Source organism: Felis catus, chromosome A1, assembly GCF_018350175.1.
Source record: "Felis catus isolate Fca126 chromosome A1, F.catus_Fca126_mat1.0, whole genome shotgun sequence".
In the NCBI taxonomy this organism is placed as follows: Eukaryota; Metazoa; Chordata; class Mammalia; order Carnivora; family Felidae; genus Felis; species Felis catus.
In genome coordinates, this window is record NC_058368.1 from 98,306,817 (window position 1) to 98,330,523 (window position 23,707).

Below are 23,707 nucleotides of genomic sequence, written 5' to 3' on the forward strand. Positions count from 1 at the left end.
CCAAAGAGAACCAGTTCCTGCCAGGGAACTTGCTCGCTCCGCGCAAACACCCAACTCTGTGCTTCTGCGGAGCCAAACCTCCGGCAGCGGATCTGACTCCCTCCCGCTGCCACAGGGCCCCTCCTGAAGAGGATCACCTAAGGAGAAGCGATCTAAGCCTGCCCCTCCTGCCCCCGTGCACCTTGCCTACCCACCCCAGCTAATACGCCAGATCCCCAGCATCACAAGCCTGGCAGTGTGCAAGTAGCCCAGACGGGCCACACCACCCCACAGTGAATCCCGCCCCTAGGAGAGGGGAAGAGAAGGCACACACCAGTCTGACTGTGGCCCCAGCGGTGGGCTGGGGGCAGACATCAGGTCGGACTGCGGCCCCGCCCACCAACTCCAGTTATACACCACAACACAGGGGAAGGGCCCTGCAGGTCCTCACCACGCCAGGGACTATCCAAAATGACCAAGCGGAAGAATTCCCCTCAGAAGAATCTCCAGGAAATAACAACAGCTAATGAGCTGATCAAAAAGGATTTAAATAATATAACAGAAAGTGAATTTAGAATAATAGTCATAAAATTAATCGCTGGGCTTGAAAACAGTATACAGGACAGCAGAGAATCTCTTGCTACAGAGATCAAGGGACTAAGGAACAGTCACGAGGAGCTGAAAAACGCTTTAAACGAAATGCATAACAAAATGGAAACCACCACAGCTTGGCTTGAAGAGGCAGAGGAGAGAATAGGTGAACTAGAGGATAAAGTTATGGAAAAAGAGGAAGCTGAGAAAAAGAGAGATAAAAAAATCCAGGAGTGTGAGGGGAAAATTAGAGAACTAAGTGATACACTAAAAAGAAATAATATACGCATAATTGGTATCCCAGAGGAGGAAGAGAGAGGGAAAGGTGCTGAAGGGGTACTTGAAGAAATCATAGCTGAGAACTTCCCTGAACTGGGGAAGGACAAAGGCATTGAAATCCAAGAGGCACAGAGAACTCCCTTCAGACGTAACTTGAATCGATCTTCGGCACGACATATCATAGTGAAACTGGCAAAATACAAGGATAAAGAGAAAATTCTGAAAGCAGCAAGGGGTAAACGTGCCCTCACATATAAAGGGAGACCTATAAGACTCGTGACTGATCTCTCTTTTGAAACTTGGCAGGCCAGAAAGAATTGGCATGAGATTTTCAGGGTGCTAGACAGAAAAAATATGCAGCTGAGAATCCTTTACCCAGCAAGTCTGTCATTTAGAATAGAAGGAGAGATAAAGGTTTTCCCAAACAAACAAAAACTGAAGGAATTTGTCACCACTAAACCAGCCCTACAAGAGATCCTAAGGGGGACCCTGTGAGACAAAGTCCCAGAGACATCATTACAAGCATAAAACATACAGACATCACAATGACTCTCAACCCGTATCTTTCTATAATAACACTGAATGTAAATGGATTAAATGCACCAACCAAAAGACATAGGGTATCAGAATGGATAAAAAAACAAGACCCATCTATTTGCTGTCTACAAGAGACTCATTTTAGACCTGAGGACACCTTTAGATTGAGAGTGAGGGGATGGAGAACTATTTATCATGCGACTGGAAGCCAAAAGAAAGCTGGAGTAGCCATACTTATATCAGACAAACTAGACTTTAAATTAAAGGCTGTAAGAAGAGATGAAGAAGGACATTATATAATAGTTACAGGGTCTATCCATCAGGAAGAGCTAACAATTATAAATGTCTATGCGCCGAATACCGGAGCCCCCAAATATATAAAACAATTACTCATAAACATAAGCAACCTTATTGATAAGAATGTGGTAATTGCAGGGGACTTTAACACCCCACTTACAGAAATGGACAGATCATCTAGACACACGGTCAATAAAGAAACAAGGGCCCTGAATGAGACATTGGATCAGATGGACTTGACAGATCTATTTAGAACTCTGCATCCCAAAGCAACAGAATATACTTTCTTCTCGAGTGCACATGGAACATTCTCCAAGATAGATCATATACTGGGTCACAAAACAGCCCTTCATAAGTTTACAAGAATTGAAATGATACCATGCATACTTTCAGACCACAATGCTATGAAGCTTGAAATCAACCACAGAAAAAAGTCTGGAAAACCTCCAAAGGCATGGAGGTTAAAGAACACCCTACTAACGAATGAGTGGGTCAACCAGGCAATTAGAGAAGAAATTAAAAAATATATGGAAACAAACGAAAATGAAAATACAACAATCCAAACGCTTTGGGACGCAGCGAAAGCAGTCCTGAGAGGAAAATACATTGCAATCCAGGCCTATCTCAAGAAACAAGAAAAATCCCAAATACAAAATCTAACAGCACACCTAAAGGAACTAGAAGCAGAACAGCAAAGGCAGCCTAAACCCAGCAGAAGAAGAGAAACAATAAAGATCAGAGCAGAAATAAACAATATAGAATCTAAAAAAAAACTGTAGAGCAGATCAACGAAACCAAGAGTTGGTTTTTTGAAAAAATAAACAAAATTGACAAACCTCTAGCCAGGCTTCTCAAAAAGAAAAGGGAAATGACCCAAATAGATAAAATCATGAATGAAAATGGAATTATTACAACCAATCCCTCAGAGATACAAACAATTATCAGGGAATACTATGAAAAATTATATGCCAACAAATTGGACAACCTGGAAGAAATGGACAAATTCCTGAACACTCACACTTTTCCAAAACTCAATCAGGAGGAAATAGAAAGCTTGAACAGACCCATAACCAGCGAAGAAATTGAATCGGTTATCAAAAATCTCCCAACAAATAAGAGTCCAGGACCAGATGGCTTCCCAGGGGAGTTCTACCAGACGTTTAAAGCAGAGATAATACCTATCCTTCTCAAGCTATTCCAAGAAATAGAAAGGGAAGGAAAACTTCCAGACTCATTCTATGAAGCCAGTATTACTTTGATTCCTAAACCAGACAGAGACCCAGTCAAAAAAGAGAACTACAGGCCAATATCCCTGATGAATATGGATGCAAAAATTCTCAATAAGATACTAGCAAATCGAATTCAACGGCATATAAAAAGAATTATTCACCATGATCAAGTGGGATTCATTCCTGGGATGCAGGGCTGGTTCAATATTCGCAAATCAATCAACGTGATACATCACATTAACAAAAAAAAAGAGAAGAACCATATGATCCAGTCAATCGATGCAGAAAAGGCCTTTGACAAAATCCAGCACCCTTTCTTAATAAAAACCCTTGAGAAAGTCGGGATAGAAGGAACATACTTAAAGATCATAAAAGCCATTTATGAAAAGCCCACAGCTAACATCATCCTCAACGGGGAAAAACTGAGAGCTTTTCCCCTGAGATCAGGAACACGACAAGGATGCCCACTCTCACCGCTGCTGTTTAACATAGTGCTGGAAGTTCTAGCATCAGCAATCAGACAACAAAAGGAAATCAAAGGCATCAAAATTGGCAAAGATGAAGTCAAGCTTTCGCTTTTTGCAGATGACATGATATTATACATGGAAAATCCGATAGACTCCACCAAAAGTCTACTAGAACTGATACATGAATTCAGCAAAGTTGCAGGATACAAAATCAATGTACAGAAATCAGTTGCATTCTTATACACTAACAATGAAGCAACAGAAAGACAAATAAAGAAACTGATCCCATTCACAATTGCACCAAGAAGCATAAAATACCTAGGAATAAATCTAACCAAAGATGTAAAGGATCTATATGCTGAAAACTATAGAAAGCTTATGAAGGTAATTGAAGAAGATTTAAAGAAATGGAAAGACATTCCCTGCTCATGGATTGGAAAAATAAATATTGTCAAAATGTCAATACTACCCAAAGCTATCTACACATTCAATGCAATCCCAATCAAAATTGCACCAGCATTCTTCTCAAAACTAGAACAAGCAATCCTAAAATTCATATGGAACCACAAAAGGCCCCGAATAGCCAAAGGAATTTTGAAGAAGAAGACCAAAGCAGGAGGCATCACAATCCCAGACTTTAGCCTCTACTACAAAGCTGTCATCATCAAGACAGCATGGTATTGGCACAGAAACAGACACATAGACCAATGGAATAGAATAGAAACCCCAGAACTAGACCCACAAACGTATGGCCAACTCATCTTTGACAAAGCAGGAAAGAACATCCAATGGAAAAAAGACAGCCTCTTTAACAAATGGTGCTGGGAGAACTGGACAGCAACATGCAGAAGGTTGAAACTAGACCACTTTCTCACACCATTCACAAAAATAAACTCCAAATGGATAAAGGACCTAAATGTGAGACAGGAAACCATCAAAACCTTAGAGGAGAAAGCAGGAAAAGACCTCTCTGACCTCATCCGTAGCAATCTCTTACTCGACACATCCCCAAAGGCAAGGGAATTAAAAGCAAAAGTGAATTACTGGGACCTTATGAAGATAAAAAGCTTCTGCACAGCAAAGGAAACAACCAACAAAACTAAAAGGCAACCAACGGAATGGGAAAAGATATTCGCAAATGAAATATCGGACAAAGGGCTAGTATCCAAAATCTATAAAGAGCTCACCAGACTCCACACCCGAAAAACAAATAACCCAGTGAAGAAATGGGCAGAAAACATGAATAGACACTTCTCTAAAGAAGACATCCGGATGGCCAACAGGCACATGAAAAGATGTTCAGCGTCGCTCCTTATCAGGGAAATACAAATCAAAACCACACTCAGGTATCACCTCACGCCAGTCAGAGTGGCCAAAATAAACAAATCAGGAGGCTATAGATGCTGGAGAGGATGTGGAGAAACGGGAACCCTCTTGCACTGTTGGTGGGAATGCAAATTGGTGCAGCCGCTCTGGAAAGCAGTGTGGAGGTTCCTCAGAAAATTAAAAATAGACCTACCCTATGACCCAGCAATAGCACTGCTAGGAATTTACCCAAGGGATACAGGAGTACTGATGCATAGGGCCACTTGTACCCCAATGTTCATAACAGCACTCTCAACAATAGCCAAATTATGGAAAGAGCCTAAATGTCCATCAACTGATGAATGGATAAAGAAATTGTGGTTTATATACACAATGGAATATTACGTGGCAATGAGAAAAAATGAAATATGGCCTTTTGTAGCAACGTGGATGGAACTGGAGAGTGTGATGCTAAGTGAAATAAGCCATACAGAGAAAGACAGATACCATATGGTTTCACTCTTATGTGGACCCTGAGAAATTAACAGGAACCCATGGGGGAGGGGAAGGAAAAAAAAAAAAAAACAGGTTAGAGTGGGAGAGAGCCAAAGCATAAGAGACTCTTAAAAACTGAGAACAAACTGAGGGTTGATGGGGGGTGGGAGGGAGGAGAGGGTGGGTGATGGGTATTGAGGAGGGCACCTTTTGGGATGAGCACTGGGTGTTGTATGGAAACTAATTTGTCAATAAATTTCATATAAAAAAATAAAAATAAATAAATAAATAAATAAATAAATAAATAAATAAATAAATAAATAAATAAGAAAAAAAAAATAAAGTGTACCCCATTTTTCCAGATCAGGAGAGTAAAGCAAAGAGAGGTTAAATACATAGACAAAGTAGAAAGTGTATAAGTGTCATCATGAGGATTGGACACAGGTCTAGAGTAGGCTCTAACCACCCCTTACATAGCCTCTAGAGAATGTAGATTTGCCTCCCACATATATACAACTTTGGCTCTTCCTGCTCCTAGATGCTATGGCATTTATCCATATGAATTTAGAAGGTAGGGGAGTGATAGCACTTTCCTCTTTGAAAAATGGCCTAGTACAGTTTCCTGGGAATGCTGTTCCTCTCCTTAGAAGGGATGGTGAGGGGCAGGAAGAAGGAGAGGTATAGATCAGTGGTTTCCATATGGTCACATGGTTCCAGATGGTTCTTTCATCACATTTCACATGAAGGAAATTAAAATCCAAATAGACTTTGTTTCTGTCTTTTTCTGTAAGGGTTGCTGATTACAGGATCTACTTACTCATGCGTGAGAATATTGATCATTTGGGTCCACTGAGTTCAGAAATTTCTGTGCAAGAATATCTAAAAGTGTCCAATTAAAAAAAAATATTTCTAGACACATAATTAAATGAACTGTAGCCAAGATCACTAAACTGAGTGTATGTATATACATGAATGATTTCTGAAAGTAAATATATCAAAATACAATTGGTATTTATATAGAACACTTGGTATTGATGTATGGTTCTATCATTTATTCTAATCCTGCCTGAGCAGAGGACTGGAGAAAGTTTCCTAACTGGGGCACTTAAAAAAAAAATAGTGATTTCCCCCTGCTCCCAATGCTACTGAACAAAATTGCCGGGCATGGAACCCAAGAATCTCTAGATTTAAAATGCTGCCTAGGTGATTCTTATGATCATTTCAGTTTGACCAACAGTCTTAAACCATTCTGGCTTTTGGCAGAAAGAGAACAACTATTTCAGTATCTTTCAGTGCATTAATCAAAGGAGTGTCTCTCAGGTTATTTCTTGGACCGTATCATGTGTCGCTGTTGGCTGCAGCTGCTTAGGGCTTTGCCATTTAACTATTTCATGCCTGTTAGGTTTGGGCACATTTGTGCATGACTGTGATGGAGGCGCTTCACACTTCTGAAGCTTATTTGCAGAAATACTGTCTGTTGGAAATCAAACGATGCTGCAGTGGGAAAACAAATCACTCCAGCACGATGGATCAGATCTTTGAGACACTGCTACAAGTGTTAAATAAGTTGTTGAAGACATGCCAAGTAGCGAATGAGAAAACAGTTGCTGGTTTGAGAAATATTTTGGAAGTGTCTGGTAATTCAAATTTAGCAGGGAAGGTAATTTTACTTATTGAACAAAAGTGATTTATAAATAATCCTGGAAAATTAAGCAGCTGGACTAGCGCAGGACTTGCATATGTTATGATTTTTAAATGATTCCAAAGCTGACTTAAAATAAATCTGAGCAATTTGAAATAATTTTATTTACCAGTGAAACCTCACTCCCTCACTTGCTTACAAGAACTTCATGTGTTTGCTTAGTTTCTGCATAAAGTAGATGATCATTCTACTGAAATACTCTTTATTTTCTCTGTAAAAAAGGACCACGTCTGACATTTAGGCATCTGAAGTCTCTTACACAACTTACTAATTTATTTTATTTTTTAAGTGTTTATTTATTTTGAGAAAGAGAGCATGAACAGAGGAGGGGGGAGAGAGAGAGAGAATCCCAAGCAGGCTGCATGTTCATTGCAGAGCCTGACACGGGGCTTAATCTCATGACTGTGAGATCACGACCTGAACCGTTAACAAGAGTCAGAAGCTCAACCGACTGCACCGCCCAGGAGCCCCTCAACTTTCTTCAGATAAACAAAGACTAGGTAATTGTGAAAGTGACAAAAAGCAAGTTCCTAGAAAGTGATTGTCTTGCTTTCCAACACCACAGCCATGGGGATAGTTACTTGATTTAAGATCATGAGCCCTCTGAATTTCCGGAACTTGTTCAAAGGAAAAGTGTAGAAAATCCGTCTTGAGCCGTGAGACAGCAACACTGGAGGAGTGTGTTTGGTGTAGTGAAGCTGAAGTAGGAGTTTAAAAAGAACCATCACAAAAGTAGAATTAGAATTGAGAAGATAATTTGGGGGGCTTCTGGAAACTGCAAAAGGAATTAACAAATTGATTCCTTATTCTCTGGTCACTCAAGAAGGGGAAATAGATCATTTAAAAAAATTCATAATTTTAACTTTTTGGCTACAATAATATTTTTCTGCTAATAAAGACAACATTTTGGCTAGTGCTTCAAGAACTTCAAGTTGCAAACCTTAAGAATGTGTGAAAGAGGTCTGTATAAAATTGAAGGCAAAGTGAAGAGTCCTTGGAGAGCAATTATCATGCCTCTTCGTCGTATATTCTCCCTAGGCCTCTAGAGTTTTCAGTGTTTGTGGCACAATAAATATGTCTTAAAGGAATAAACAATGTGAGTAGAAGTATGCTCTATTGTGCATCATCTCCCCTGAGTTCTGAGTTGTTTTGAAGTGATCTAACATTTTTATTTAACATGAAATTTATTTTAGTACTTATAGTACATACATATATATGTATATATAATATTTATATTTGAAGTTATATATATATGTGTATATATATATAGTGTGTGTGTGTGTGTGTGTGTGTGTATATATATATATATATATATATATATATAGTATTTATATTTGAAGTTGATGCTTCTTTTCCAGAATATGAAATATGGTACATAGGGAGGAAGAATAAACTCGCAGTGTCTAAGTCACTTCCTGTTGAAACTTCCTCCTTTCCTGTGAGGCTCACAAGATCACATGGCTAAAATCTTTTTATTGCTCTTCCATTTTACTTTAAGTGCTGCACTGAAATGGTTTGTGAATTCTTTTGGGAAATTCTTAGACTCGTACATACCTTTGTTTAAACATGCATAATATAAAGGACTTCAATAATGTTTAGGTGTCCAGGGACACGGTGCAGGAGGAGGAGTCAATATATCTGTGTACAAAAGTAGTATGGGTTGGTAAGTATTTAGTTTTCCTAATGAATTGTCTGGAAGCTGTTTTGATGATAGAAACCAGCAGATGGGGTCTTTTGTCAACAGGGAAAAACAAAAGATACCTCTTTAACCTTTAGTCGGTGTTAGGTGTTTAGTCTTGGTGCTGTGTATTTAGACATCGATATTTTTTGTTGGCATGGAGAGCTTTTGAATTAGTACATTATGTATATTTTTGTATTGTAATTGGAATCAGGAAAAGGTAAATTGATGAAAGCTTCGGGTTACCACCCTATTGATAATGTACAAAACCCCCATATTGATCATTAGTACTGCTTTTAAAAAGGCACATTATTTCACCCAGAATATGGCTAAAGTGGCTACATGGCTGTAAGACATATTTTACTCTCCATCTTCTCTTTTCCATTTGTTGGAAGAAAAATTAATCAGTACAGCAACTTGGGACATAGTATCTTCCAATTTGTAGAAGTAAAACATTAAAAAATATATTAAAATCATATAAAATGTAGATTGAATATATATAAAGTCATGTAGCAAAAAAAATGATTATATTAAGTATGTTAGTCTATCTTTATGCAAGAATTTATATTTTGAGTTAATATTTGTTATAAATTTTTTCAGAGCTCATTACTATGGTCTGAGGAAAATAAAGAAATGAGATACCTATTTCTTTAAAAAAAATTTTTTTTAACGTTTATTAATCTTTGAGAGACAGAGAGAGACAGAGCATGAGCGGGGAAGGGGAAGAGAGAGGGAGACACAGAATCTGAAGCAGGCTTCAGGCTCTGAGCTGTTAGCACAGAGCCTGACGTGGGGCTCGAACTCACGGGATGCGGGATCATGACCTGAGCCGAAGTCGGAGGCTCATCCAACTGAGCCACCCAGGCGCCCCAGATACCTATTTCTTAATACAATTGGAAGAGACTTCAACAATGAACCTAAGTTATTTTTTTTGTTTTTGTTTTTATTTTTATTTATTTATTTTTTTAAGCATTACTGTATTTTTTTAAGCATAAGGACATTGAAGAGCTGATCATTACCAACCTAGAATTTGTTCCCTTTCTTTGAAGTTAACGTTCCAGAGTAGATAGGAAGGGTTTGGTAAGTCTCCCTTGTCATGAAGTTAAGAAGAAACTTTTCAGTTAAAAAAAAAAAAAGAAAAAAGCAGAGCAGGTATTGCTTTAAAGTATAAGTGAGCACTTAATGTCAACTGAGAAATGTATGTTATGATTTATCAGAATGTGTCTGCTACCATTGTATGTTTTAATCTCTGGTCGTTAATTTTTGATTTTTAAAAATTATTTGCCACACCTACAATATTGGCTGTGGTTTGTGCCTATAAATTACATGCTCAATAAATTTAATGGTGAAATCTGATTACTCCTATGAATCAAGTTTTGTTCAGAGATGGCTTTTGTTTTAGGAAGCTGTACTTGACCACACGTAGCACTGTGTGCAAAATAAATGGACTGATTCTGCTGCAGTGTAGACATAGTGAGATTTCTGGATAAATTGGTAAGCACTGGTTCCAGAAGTCTTATTCCCATTTGATTAGAAAACTTCAGGTGTCCTGTTTGAGTATTGTTCTCTGTATTATAGCTCTGTGGGTTGACAATAGACAGGAAGGACCTAGGCACAAGCCATGATTATGGATTAAAAAAAAAATGTATGGAGTTGACTACTTGGCTCCGTCGATGAAGCATCTGACTCTTGATCTCAGCTCAGTTCTTGTTGTCAGGGTTGTGAGTTTAAGCCCCATGTCGGGCTCTGGGCTGGACATGGAGCCTAATTAAAAATTTAAAAAAAAAATGTATGAGCTAGGTGGGTGATGGGCATTAAGGAAGGCACTTGTTGGGATGAACATTGGGTGTTTTGGGTAAGTGATGAATCTACTCCTGAAACCAATACTACATGGAATGTTAACTAAGTTGAATTTAAATAAATAGATAAATAAAAAAAAAAATAAATAAATAAATAAATAAATAAATAAATAAATAAATAAAATGTATGCGACAAAGAAAGCATAATGAAGCAGAGTGTTTATTGTCTGTGTTTACTTTGCTACCACTTATACCCACCCTTGTAGGGAAATGTATAATGTTTATAACATATGTTTTTTGCCCTTGTCATGTCATTTGCTGCTTCTAATCTCCATATTGCCCACTGGGTGTTATGTTCTTTTAAAACAGGAATTGAAAACCCAAGCTAAAAGGAATAACCAACATGGCAGCATGCCAAGTGCTGAATGCTGCATTAGGCTGGTGCAAACGAAGACATTTTAATAAGTAAAAGATAGCAGCAAGACTGCCAGTACTCCTTTGCCAGAAAAGCCATAGGGTAGGTGAAGAGTATAGGAAGGAGGTTTAAAAGTATTCGATAGAAATTAAATTGGGAGACACATGAGACAATTCTAAGTGGTCTCCTGGGGATATGAAGAAATTAAAGCAATTAAACAATCTGGTAACACAGAGTACAAACCAAATAGGATCTCTCGCGTTCTCTTTTTTATAACTTCACATTAGATGGTAGTTTATGTCTTCCAAGGTTATATTCATGCACTGTTGAGGCAGTCTCTTACTGGCAGTGCTCTGGTTAATGATCTGCCTCCATATGCTCTGTCCATCGCTCCCTTTATTTAATACCTCCCTTTATAACTCACTCCCTCATCCATTCTGTACACTAATTCCAGATTAATTTTGTCTTACCAAATGTGGTACATTCTACTGGTTGTCTATTCAATAGCCAGTGCTCCCCACCCCCTGTTTTTTTTTTTTTTTTTTTTTTTTTTTTTTTTTTTTTTTTAACTAATAGACCCATGGTTGAGCAACAGTAAAATGCCCAATGTCTAAATCATGACAGGTCAGGTCTAATATTGGTGGCCTGTTCTCCTTTGCCAACGTTCAGTCTAGGGTGGGTGTGTAGCCACGTTTTGGCCAAAGAGATGTAGTCACACTTGTGCTGGGAACTTTGGGACTGTATTTTCTTCCTTGAGAAGGAGAATGCTGCATAAAGGGGAGTTGATTATTATGATGCATAAGGATAGGAAGCCCTGAGACTCAAGGTTCAGAGAGTAGAAGGATGTTAACAGCTTAAGGTTTGGAAATGCCGCCATCTGGACTGTCATGTAAGAATAGTTAAGAGTGTGACGCTTAATCCACTGAGCCACCCAGGCACTCCCAGATATTTATATCTCTGTTGTTCTTTGTCTCTTCCTGTATATTGAAGTTGCCATATTGGTCACTTTCCTTCAGTTTGAATAACATGAATTTGCTTCATGTTTTTTTTTTTATCTAAAAATTTTTTTCTTATCACATTCATATTTGAAGCATATTTTCACTTGATATAAATGTCTGAGTTGACAAGTTTTTTTTTTTTTTTAACTATTAAGATTATGTTCTTTTTGGTCTGCACTGCCTGATTAGAAATCAGTCATCACTTGGGGGCACCTGGTTGGCTCAGTTGGTTAAGCATCTGACTCTTGATTTTGTCTCATGGTTCGTGAGTTCGAGTCCCAAGTTGGGCTCTGTGCTGAGGGTGCAGAGACTGCTTTGGATTTTCTCTCTCCCTCTCCCTCTCCCTCTGCCCCTCCTCTCTTCTCTCTCTCTCTCTCTTCCTCTCAAAAATAAATAAGTAAACATTAATAAAAGTCAATTGTCATTTGTTTCATTGCTCTCGCATGTGTTGTTTTTCTTGCTGCTCTCAAGATTTTACCTTGATTTATCATTTTCAGCTGTTAGAAGGTAACGTATCCAAATGTGTTTTATTTCTATACATTCTTTCTGAGATTTGCTGGCCTTCCTGGATCTTGGTATTTATTTATTTATTTTTTTTACCAAATTATGGTGAGTTTGAGCCCTCATTTCTTCAAGAATTTTTTCTTTTCCCTTGTCCTTCTATCTGGGACCATTAATATTAATATTAATATTAATATTAATATTAATATTAATATTTATATTTATATATATTTAATGTTTTATACTTATATTTCTATTTTACCATTTATGTTTATGTTTTACCACTTAATTTTGACTCATGCATCTTTGAGTCTCTATTTTTTTCTTTTTCTTCTGTTGTTTCCAAGCTGTTGTTAACCCATTCACTCACCCCCTTTTGCTTTTAAAATATTTTACTTTTCAGGGTGCCTGGGTGGCTCAGTTGGTTAACATCTGACTTCAGTTCAGGTCATATCTCATGGTCCATGAATTCGAGCCCCGTGTCGGGCTCTGTGCTGACAGCTCAGAGCCTGGAGCCTGCTTCCGATTCTGTGTCTCCCTCTCTCTGCCCCTCCCCTGTTCACACTCTGTCTGTCTCTCTCTCTCTCAAAAATAAATAAACATTAAAAAAATTCAAATATTTTACTTTTCAGGTTCATCTGTTTATTTATTATGAACACACATTCATTTAAGTCTCTGGACATATGTAAATACATACGCACCTCATCTACTGATTCCAACATCTAGGCTTTCTTGTGGTCAGTTTCTGTTGCCTTTCTCTGGGAAGTGCTTAGTTTCATTCTTGCAAGCATTCCCTTACTGGTAACCATGCTTATAAAAAGCTTTGTTAGAGTGAGTGAGTCTGTATTACATATTATTCTAGGATCAGTAAGTGACTTCCTGGGAGTCAGGCAAAGTACCAAGTGTTCAGCAGAGACTTTCCGTTCTTGCTGGACCTCTGTGTCTCCTAGACAGCACAGGTGCTACAATGTCCAGTTAGCTTACGGCTAGCATCTGTTCTCTTCCAGACCTTCCAGAGTCTCACTCACAATACACACAGCATAGTATTTGATCAGCAAAGTAAGAGGAACTCCATGTAGATTCTGGGAGTTGTCTTCTCTTCAGCTCCCTTTTGTTTTCTATCCTAATCCGCAACCTCCAGTCAGTTTAATGATTTATATCGCCAATCTGTATTTCCTCAGTTTAGAAAGACTATCGTGCTCTGTTTGTCCCTGGCTTTCCTGTGTTCTAGAAAGTGTCTGTACACACTAAGCCACGGATGTTGTGGGTCTTACTCCATGTATTCCCAGACTCTCAAAACCTGCAATCCTTTGTCCCTTTTGTCCACTTTTGGCAAACAATTGCCTCATTAAACTTTCTGTTTTATTTTTGAAGAGCTAGGCTAGTACTGGTCATACCATCATGGCTAGGACCAATGTCAAATTATATTGTCATGATTCTACATAGGCTACAAAGCTTTGGGGAAACCCTAAATAATTTTATTTCTTAAAATCTAGGCTCCTTCCTTTAATTATCTTTCTCTATGTGTTTAACATAGAGATATAAAATAATAATTTATTAATGCGAACATGACCTAATAGCATCTTATATGCTATTTGAGTATGACATAAAGTTTTTCCAAGTTAAACATGAATGACCCACATTTGGGTTCTGGAATCACTCTCTATGTGTAATTTAGGGGAATAGATTATGTTAATACCATAACTATACTACTGTTCTTAGAAAGACAAATCTGTCTGGGCTTGTTGAGTGCATCTTTAGGGCATAATAAACAGAGAGCCTGGGTGACTCAGGTAATTAAGTGTCTGATTCTTGATTTTGGCTCAGGTCATGATTTCATGGTTTCATGGGATCAAGCCCATGTCAGGCTCCATGCTGAGTGTGAAGCATGGTTGGGATTCTCTCTCTCTCTCTCTCTCTCTCTCTCTCTCTCTCTCTCTCTCCTCTTCTCTCCTCTCTGAAAAGAAATAACATTAAAAACAAAACAAAACAAACAGGTAATAAACTAGATCAGACAAAAATGTGTTTGAATATATATGTAAACATGTGTGCATGTGTACTTGGACATACCTAGTTCTAACTGTATAAGCGCTAATAAAGATTTCTTTCTGCTTACCAAATTTAAATATGCCCATGTCCTTGCCTGCCCACTAGTAAAATATCTCTCCTTCTTGCATCATATCTTCCCTGCTTCACCTCAGGTACATGATTATTTATTTGAAATTCCGAGGTCCAAATTGTGTAGTAGTATGCACACCTTATACTTCTTTACATATTAATGCATAACTAATAACAGTTGATTTTTAGAACAGAGGATATTACTTAAACATGTCTGCTCTTCTCCTTTATCTCTACCCATTCTATATCATCCTAATAATCTTGGCTTTGTTCTCAACAACTTTTAATAGTGACTTTTCACCTGGAAATTGAATTTATGACCTGAATCCCATTAGGAAGTTATGCTGGTAAATTATAGCAGTCATATTGTTAGCTGTTTTTTATTTTTCCACTTTTTGATATTCTATTACTTTTTGGCCACAATTGTGCTTAAGAACTCTAGCTGTCAAGAAATATTTTATGAATTCTATACTAAATTCCTCCTGGGACATTTTAAATCTTTGCACATATAATCCAAAATCTCATTATTATGAACATCATTCAGCTTATTTAAGTACTGAACAAAATGGTCTTAAATGAACTCAGTCTTCATCCTTTTTAAAAGAGCTATGAGCAAGCATTAAAAGAACCCCGAAGAGAAACACAGTGACTAATTCAATAAAATCCATCACATCCAGAAATCCTTGCAACCAGGAATTCAAAGCACATTTTTATTATTAAGCTTCATTCTTTTAAAAATAGCAAACTATGAAAGCTGAGTCTCTAGAGACTGAAGGCTTCAGTTGGAATTCTGGTGCTGTCACTTATCTCCTGTCAATACTGGGCAAGTTACTTAACATCTCTGCACCTCATTTTCTACATGTTAAAGATGAGAACAACAATGTACCTATCTCCTTGGATTATTCTGAGGGTGAAATGGATAATAAATGTAAAATAAGTTGAGAAAAACCCCGGTAACTTCATAAACATGTAATAGATTCAAATTATTAACAAGCATGGGTTATGGACACATTTAATAATTATTATTTACTGACCCATCCTAAATATATTATTAACTATCTTTATATCTTTAGGCACATGTCTGGCTCCCCAAAATAGTTTCTTATATATGAAACACTAAGTCGAGCGTTTTCTAGGTTATATAATCCTTATAATGCTGTATTTTATTTTTTGCATAAAAATAACCAGAATTCAAGGAGTTTAAATATGTTCAGTTTCCTCTTCTGGTAATGCAAAAGTAGTTATTTTTTACCAGTAGTTCCGAAGTGGGGCAATAGTCTCCCGAGGGGATATTTGGCAATGTCTGGAGACATTTTTGCTCGTCAGAACTGGGGAAGTGATACTGGCGCCCAGTGGATAGAGGTGGGCAAGCTGCTGCCATCCTGTAGTGCATCCGACTGTCCTCCACGATGAAGTGTCTGACCCAAAATGTCAAGAGTGCTGAGATTGAGAAACTCTGTTTTAGACTAAATCTACTGAGAAAAATCTGCACACACGTTTAAAAAAAATGTTTAGAAGTGAGAAAGCTATCTAGGCAGCAAGAGTTTCTGGATTAGAGCACTGACCCCTCAGCCCAGCAGGAGAGGCCAGGTGCTATAGCAGTGTGCGCTTGGGAGCCGAAATGTGCCTGCACTGCCTGAGAGCTGATGGAGACTGAGGGTGCTACCAGGAACAGCCAGAGCTGGTGGTGGCCATGTATTTCATGGGAATTCCAAGAGCCAAGGGCACTCTACAACTAGCAAAGCACCAGGCCCTCTCTGGGACCTGGGAACTCATTTATGACACCAGCCAAGAGCTGCTTCCCTACCTCCAAAGTAGGGCACTGAGGACAGGGGCTGGAAGGCTTCTGCCCCCACCTAGAGCTCTACTCTCAATTTGCTGCCAACATGTAGAGGTCCTGGACCACCCTGCAAGAACAACTTAGAGAAAAATGTTTCTGGAGATTTGTGTGACTTCAGGAAGTCAGCCCTGAATTTGTGAGCCTTCATCTTCAGGACCTGCTCCCTCAGCCTCTGCAGAGGCTCCAGCAGCAGGAGATTCTTGTCATGGCTTTGGCTGAAAACACAGGTCCCAATAGCCCTGACCACCAAGGGACTCACCAGGGTTGCCTGGCTCACTGAAACTGTGCAGAAAATCCACAGCTTTGGTCAGAAACAGAAGAATGAGCAGCACCTCTAGTTTGGCCAGTGACTGCCAGGAAGAGGGGCTTACCTCAGGTCGCTGGTTCCTACTCCATGCTTGGCTGTTGATAGTGCCTCCCATGGGGAACTTTGCCAAAATGTTCTTCCTCTTCTCTCATGTGCTCCTCATGTCCAAATCTCGACACGCCACTGCACCTGCTGCAGAGTAGCACCTTTGCCTGCCATGCCCTCTACCCCATGGCCCTGTGTCAATGCCACAGGGTCTTTGGCCACTCAGGAGGTCCTTGTGGTAGACTGCTCAGCCTGTCCTTTCCCCCATGAGAAGTTACTGCTTATGTCCACAGACCAGGAGAGCTGTTGTTCTGGCACCACAGTCTTACTTGGGCCATCAGCGGCCAGAAGAACTAGAGAAATCACAAATTCCAGGGTACCTGAGGGATAGGTCAGAGTCAGGAGTACAAATAAATCCTCACTACTAAACAAAACACAGAACCCTTGATGGTTTCAGAAGGGTCATTTTGTGTTTGCTTGGAACCATGCCATGCAAACTCATTTGACCAGCCCTGAAGAATCAGGAAACCAGGGCACCTGGGTGGCTCAGTTGGTTAAGCATTCAACTTCGGCTCAGGTCATGATCTCATGGTTGGTGAGTTTGAGCCTCACATTGGGCTCTATACTGCCAGTGTGGAGCTGGATTTGGATCCTCTGTTTCCCTGTCTCTCTGCCCCATTAAGGCATGCACATTCTCTCTCTATGAAAAATCAACGATTAGAAAAAAAAAAAGAATCAGGAAACCAAATTTGACCCAATTGAACCTCTGCTGAACCAGCCTCTCCAATACAAATGAGGGGATTTGGGACTGATAGCTCGGTAGTATGTCTGTGGCTGGTTGTTTATCAAGATTGCAGCTTTGTAACTGGATGTTTTATGTTGTATGCAGTTTCTACAATTTATCTTCCCACTGGATTTTAGTAAAGTGTTTTTCTTAAAAAAAAAAAGAATTTTATGAATTAAAATCTTGAAAAAAGGGCATAGAGTAGATAGTCTGGTATCAGGAGTCATTGTTTACTTTTAAGCGAGGGTTGGCAAACTGTTACCTGTTCTAGTTTGCTGAATTTTTGTGTGGCTTTCAAGTACTCTTGAGCAGATTGGCGCTGTGAACCATAGAGACCAGGCTAAGACATCTTCCTCCACTCCTCGTTTCATTCCCAGCCCTGCCTCCCCAGCCAATAACGGTGGGTTGCCATTGTCCATGGCTCATGTTGGTCTTGACTTAAAAGTTGAGAACTCTGCTTTTGGCAACTGCCAGGAACCTAGAACCTGAGCTCCATGAATTGGCTCCACTCTGGCCAGCTGCTCAAGTGGACATGGCTTGGCTCTCTAAGGGGAGAGAATGGGGTTCTCAATTTCAGGGAGGCAGAGACGAATACTGACTTTCGGGCCCTTGCAGCTTATTCTCCCTGTGTAGTCCACCAGGAAGGTCACTTTTCATCTGGAGAATGCCTCTTCTATATGGTGGTTGGGCCTAAAGTGTGCTAACAACCCAGGATGGCCCTCCCTAGGAATCAGGACAGGGTAGGGGATTTCTTTCTTGTTACATATTTACCTATACAATATACTCAAGTTCTACTCTTGGTCTTCAAAGTCTGAAATGTATTACTATCTAGCCATTTACAGATAAAGGTTACTGATTTCTTCTCTAAGGCACTTAAATGGCTGTTTTCATAGAATTATCAGTAGATGACAGACTGAGAAGCAGAGCAGAACTTTGAGCAACTTCAAGGAGGTTAGAAGACAATAAATTGAATTTAGAGAGAGCCAAGGAGGAGTTGTCTTGGTAAATGCCACAGTTTTCTGAAGGAGATTCCATAAGGCTGTGTCCTAGGACTAAGTCTAATCAGAAACTATGCTAATAGTCCCCAGTGTTACAGGTCTCTGGCCTGCATGGCAGAAAGCAGTGTAAATCTTGGCCAGCAAGAACATCTTCCATCGTCTGAAAAATATGTCTATAATTTTTGTATACACTGTTCAACACTACATCAAAAACAATCAGGTGTTCAGAAACAGAGATGATCAAAAGCCCAGGAGCAAAAAGTGACTATAGAAACATTCAAAGGGAATCCAGATCATCAAATTATCAGGTGTAATGGTAAAATAATTATGATTAAAAATATAAGGAATTAAAGACAAGTTGGGTGACTTTGGCAGAAAACTGAATATAATAAAATATTAGAATGAAAAATATAAATAATAACTAAAAATATAAAGAATAACTCAAAGGAAGGGTTAAGCACAAATTTCCTGTGTCTGTGATTTCTAGGTTTGTTGCTACTCATGGATTTATCTTCTGGTTAAAGGCATCATTTTTCTTCTTTGTTCTGGTAATTTTTGTTTATATGGAACATTATCAGTCTTATTTTGTTGAGCTTCTAGATTTTTTTTCGTATTTTAATGACTTTTTGGGTGTTGTTTCTGCTAGCAGTTAATTTGCTTGCATATCAGTGCCTTTTCAGGGTTGTTTTAAAGCTTTATGAAGGATCTAAAATACTCTTTAACTGGGGCTATATTAGATTTACATATGCAGTGTGGTTCCTAAAGCTCTCTTGTAAATGCCTGAGTGTTCAGCAGGGTCCTTCCTAATCCTTTGCATTATTGCTCTTGTACTTTTTCAGAGCCCTTTGCATGCTTTCATAGGTAGGCTTTTCCCAGTATGTGCTCTTGGCTTGGTCACTTAGAGCCTTGCCCTACCGAAGTACAGCTTCATATTCAACTCAAATCTCTCTCAACAGATTGATTTATCTTTGTTCAAAGATGACGTGCTTCTTTATGTAGAGTATCTGAAAGAACTGGTGAAACTACAGGAACTAGTAAGTGATTACAGCAAAGCTTTAGGATACGAGGTTAATATACAAAAGTCAACTCTTGTATTACATACCAGCAAGGAACAAGTGGAATTTGAAACTAAAACCACAATACCACTTCCAAAACCACAATGCCCCTAAAATGAAATTCTTAGGTATGAATCTAACAAAAAGTACAAGATTCTATATGAGGAAAAATACAAAACTCTTAAAAATGATATCAAAGAATCCATTTTGATGGATTCAATAAAAAGAATCCATTTTGATGGGTAGGAAGACTCAGTGTTGTAAAGATGTCAGTTTTTCCCTATTTAATCAATAGATTCAATACAGTCCCAATTAAAATCCCAGGAAGTTATTTTTTGGATCTCAAGAAACTGATTATAAAGTTTATATGGAAAAGCATCCATAAAAGATCCAGTATAGTCAACATAATATGGAATGAGAAGAACAAAGCTGCAGGAGTGACACTATAAGATTTATTAGATAGCTACAGTCATTGAGACAGTATTGTGTTGATGAAAGAATAGATAAATAGATCACAGAAGAGAGAGCCTAGAAGTAAACCCACATAATAGATGGTCACTAATCTTTTTTTTTTTTTTTACATCTTTTTAAACTAAGCTTTTAATTTTAATCCCAGTATAGTTAACACAGTGTTATATTAGTTTCAGGTGTACAATATAGTGACTCAACAATTCTCTACATTACTCAGTGCTCATCATGATAAGTGTCCTCTTAACCCCGTTCACCTATTTCACCCATCCCCCTTATTCACCTGCTCTCTGGTAACCATCGGTTTGTTCTCTGTAGTTAAGATTCTATTTCCTGGTTTGCCTTTTTCTGTCTTCCCCCTGCCCCTTTACTTGTTTGTTTTATTTCTTAAATTCCACCTATGACTAGAGGGATTGGGTGGCTCAGCTGGTAAAGCATCTGACTTTTGGTTTCAGCTCAGGTCATGATCTCGTAGGTTGGTGAGTTCGAGCCCCACCTCAGGCTCTGCTCTGCCAAGGGGCAGACTCTTTTTGGGATTTTCCTCTCTCTCCCTCTCTCTCCGCTTCTCCCCTTCCCTCCTCTTTCTCAAAAAAAAAAAAAAAAAAAGAAAGAAAAGAAAAGAAACAAAAACACAACATTCCACATATAAGTGAAATCATATGATATTTGTCTTTCTCTGACTTACTTTGCTTAGCATGATTCTCTCTAGCTCCATCCACATTGTTGCAAATGGCAAGGTTTCATTCTTTTTAATGGCTGATGTTGTGTATATATACACCACATCTTCTTTATCCATTCATCTTTCAACAGATACTTGGGTGGTTTCCATAATTTGGCTGTTCTAAATAATGCTGCTGTAAACAGGGGGGTGCATGTGTTTTGAATTAGTGTTTTTGTATTCTTTGGGTAAACACCCAGTAGTGCAATTAGTGGATCATAGGGTAGTTTTATTTTTAACTTTATGAAGAATCTTCATACTGCTTTCTAGAGTAGCTGCGCCAGTTTGCATTTTCACCAACAGTGCACAAGGGTTCCTTTTTCTTCACATCCTTGTGAGCATGTGTTCTTTCTTGTGTTTTTTATTTTAGCCATTCTTACAGGTATGAGGTAATATCTCGATGTAGTTTTGATTTTGCATTTCACTGATGATGACTGATGTTGAGCATCTTTTCATGTGTCTCTTGGCCATCTTCATGTCATCTTTGGAGAAATAGCCATTCATGTTGTGTTCATTTTTTTGGATCATTGGTTTTTTGGGTGTTGAGTTGCAGAAGTTCTTTATATATTTTGGATACTAACCCTTTATTGGTTAAGTATTTTACAAATATTTTCTTCCATTCCATGTGTTGCCTTTTAGTTTTGTTGATTGTTTACTTCTCTATGCATAAGCTTTTTATTTTGTGTAGTTCCAGTGGTTCAATTTTGCTTTTATTTTCCTTGCCTCAGGAGACCTATCTAGAAAAATGTTGCTACAGCCAGTGTCAGAGAAATTACTGCCTGTGATCTCTTCTAGGATTTTTATGGTTTCAGGTCACTCATTTAGGTCTTCGATCCATTTTGAGGTGTTTTTTGTTTTTGTTTTTTTTAATGTGAGTGTATAGTGTAAGAATGTGGTCCAGTTTCATTCTTTTGCCTGAAGCTGTCCAGTTTTCCCAGCACCATTTGTTGAAAAGACTATCTTTTCCCATTGGATATTCTTTCCAGCTTTGTCAAAGATTAATAGATAATATACTTGGGAGTTTATTTCTGGGTTTTCTATTCTGTTCTTTGGATCAGTGTGTCTGTGTGCTAGTACCATACTGTTTTGATTACTGTAGCTTTGTAATATAACTTGAAGTCCAGAATTGTGATACTTCCAGTTTTATTTTTCTTTTTCAAGTTGTCTTTGGCTAGTGGGGGTCTTTTGTGGTTCCATGCAAAGTTTAGAATTATTTGTACTAGTTCTGTGAAAAATGCTGTTGGTATTTTGATAGGCATTGGATTAAATCTGTAGATTGCTGCAGGTAGTATAGACATTTTAATGATATTTGTTCTTCCAATCCATGAGCATGGAATGTCTGTCCATTACTTTGTGTTGTCTTCAATTGCTTTTATCAGCGTTTTATATTTTTCAGAGTACAGGTCTTTCATCTCTTTGGTTAAGTGTATTCCTATGTATTTTATTATTTTTGTGCAATTTTAAATGGGAGTGATGGTTAACTATTATTTGACAAAGGAAAAAAGGCAATACAATGGAGTAAAGATAGTCTTTTCAACAAACGATGCTGGAACAACTGGACAACCACATGCCAAAAAATGAATCTGGACACAAACCTTATACCCTTCACAAAAATTAACTTAATTACAGTTATATTTATATATTTACAGATATAACTATAAAACACAAAACTGTGGGGGGCCTTGGAGCTCGGTCAGTTAAGCATCTGACTCTTGATTTTGGCTCATGTCAAGATCTCACTGTTTATGAGATTGAGCCCCATGTCAGCTGTCAGCGAAGAGCCTGCTTGGGATTGTCTCTCTTCCTGTCTCTGCCTCTCCCCAACTTGTGCCTTCTCTTGCTCTCTCTCTCTCTTTTTAAGTTTATTTATTTATTTTGACAAAGACAGAGATAGTGTGAGTCAGGGAGGGGCATAGAGAGGGGGAGAGAGGATCCCAAGCAGGCTCTGGGCTGCCAGCCCAGAGCACGATGTGGGACTCGAACTCAGGAACCATGATGTCATGACCTGAGCCAAGATCAAGATAGGCGCTTAACCCACTGAGCCACCCAGGCACCCTGTCTCTTGCTTTCTTTCTTAAAAATAAATAAATAAACATTAATTAACCCCCATAAAGCTATGAAACTCTTAAAAGGTGACATAGGAGAAAACCTAAATGTCCATGGTTATGGTCATGACTTTTTATATGTCACCGAAGACATAATCCATGAAATAAATAGCTGATAAGCTGGGCGCCATTAAAATGAAAAAGTCTGCTCTATGAATGGCAATTTCAAGAGAATAAGACAACAAGAATGGTAGAATTGTAGAAATAGAAATGGTAGAATGATAGAAAATATTTGCAAAAGATACATTTGATGAATGCTGTTATTTAAAATACACAAAGAATTCTTAAAACTGAACAAAAAGAAAACAACATGATTAAAAGAGAAGCTAAAGATCATAACAGCCATCTCACCAAAGAAGATACACAGATGGCAATCTACGGCCATATCGCCCAGAACATGCCTACTCTCATCTCACATCATCTCGGAAGCTAAGCAGGGTTGGGCCTGGTTAGTACTTGAGTGGGAGAAGATACACAGATGGCAAAAAAGCATATGAAAAGATGTTCCATGTGATATATCATCAGGGAAATGCAAATTAAAGATACCATTATATACCTTTTAGAATGGCTTCCATTTCGTACACTGATAACACCAAATGCTGGTGAGGATGTGCAGCACCAGGAATGCTCATTCACTGCTCATTGGAATGCAAAGTGGTAAAGCCACTTTGGAAGACAGCTGGCAGTTTCTTAGCAAACTAAACATATTCTTACCATATGATAGAGTATTCACATTCGTTGGTATTTACCGAAAGGAATTGAAACCTTATATCCACACTAAAAACCTGCACGTGGATGTTAATAGCACTTATATTCATGACTGCCAAAACTTGGAAGCAACAAAGATGTCCTTCGGTAGGTGAATTGATAAAGCAGATATCCAGGCAATGGGATACCTTCCAGCACTAAAAGGAAATGAGTTGTCTAGCTATGAAGAGACAAGGGGATACCTTAAGTGCATATTACAGAATGAAAGAAGCTAAGCTGAAAAGGCTAT

The 23,707-nt window shown here is 38.5% G+C and overlaps 1 protein-coding gene and 1 pseudogene across 8 annotated transcripts in view; both read left to right on the forward strand.

Annotated features, from left to right (window-relative positions):
• The window catches only part of PRR16 (proline rich 16), a 953,840-nt gene that overhangs the window by 320,164 nt on the left and 609,969 nt on the right, over positions 1-23,707 (forward strand). The window contains exon 1 of one of the 8 annotated variants that reach the window (XM_045058005.1): positions 10,744-10,875. The exons of the other annotated variants lie outside the window; for them this stretch is intronic. The gene's annotated coding sequence lies outside the window, so the exon portion shown is untranslated. Of the gene's footprint in view, positions 1-10,743; positions 10,876-23,707 lie in introns of those variants that run through there. 8 annotated transcript variants of the gene reach the window in all.
• Positions 6,600-17,119, forward strand: LOC101081518 (annotated as a pseudogene).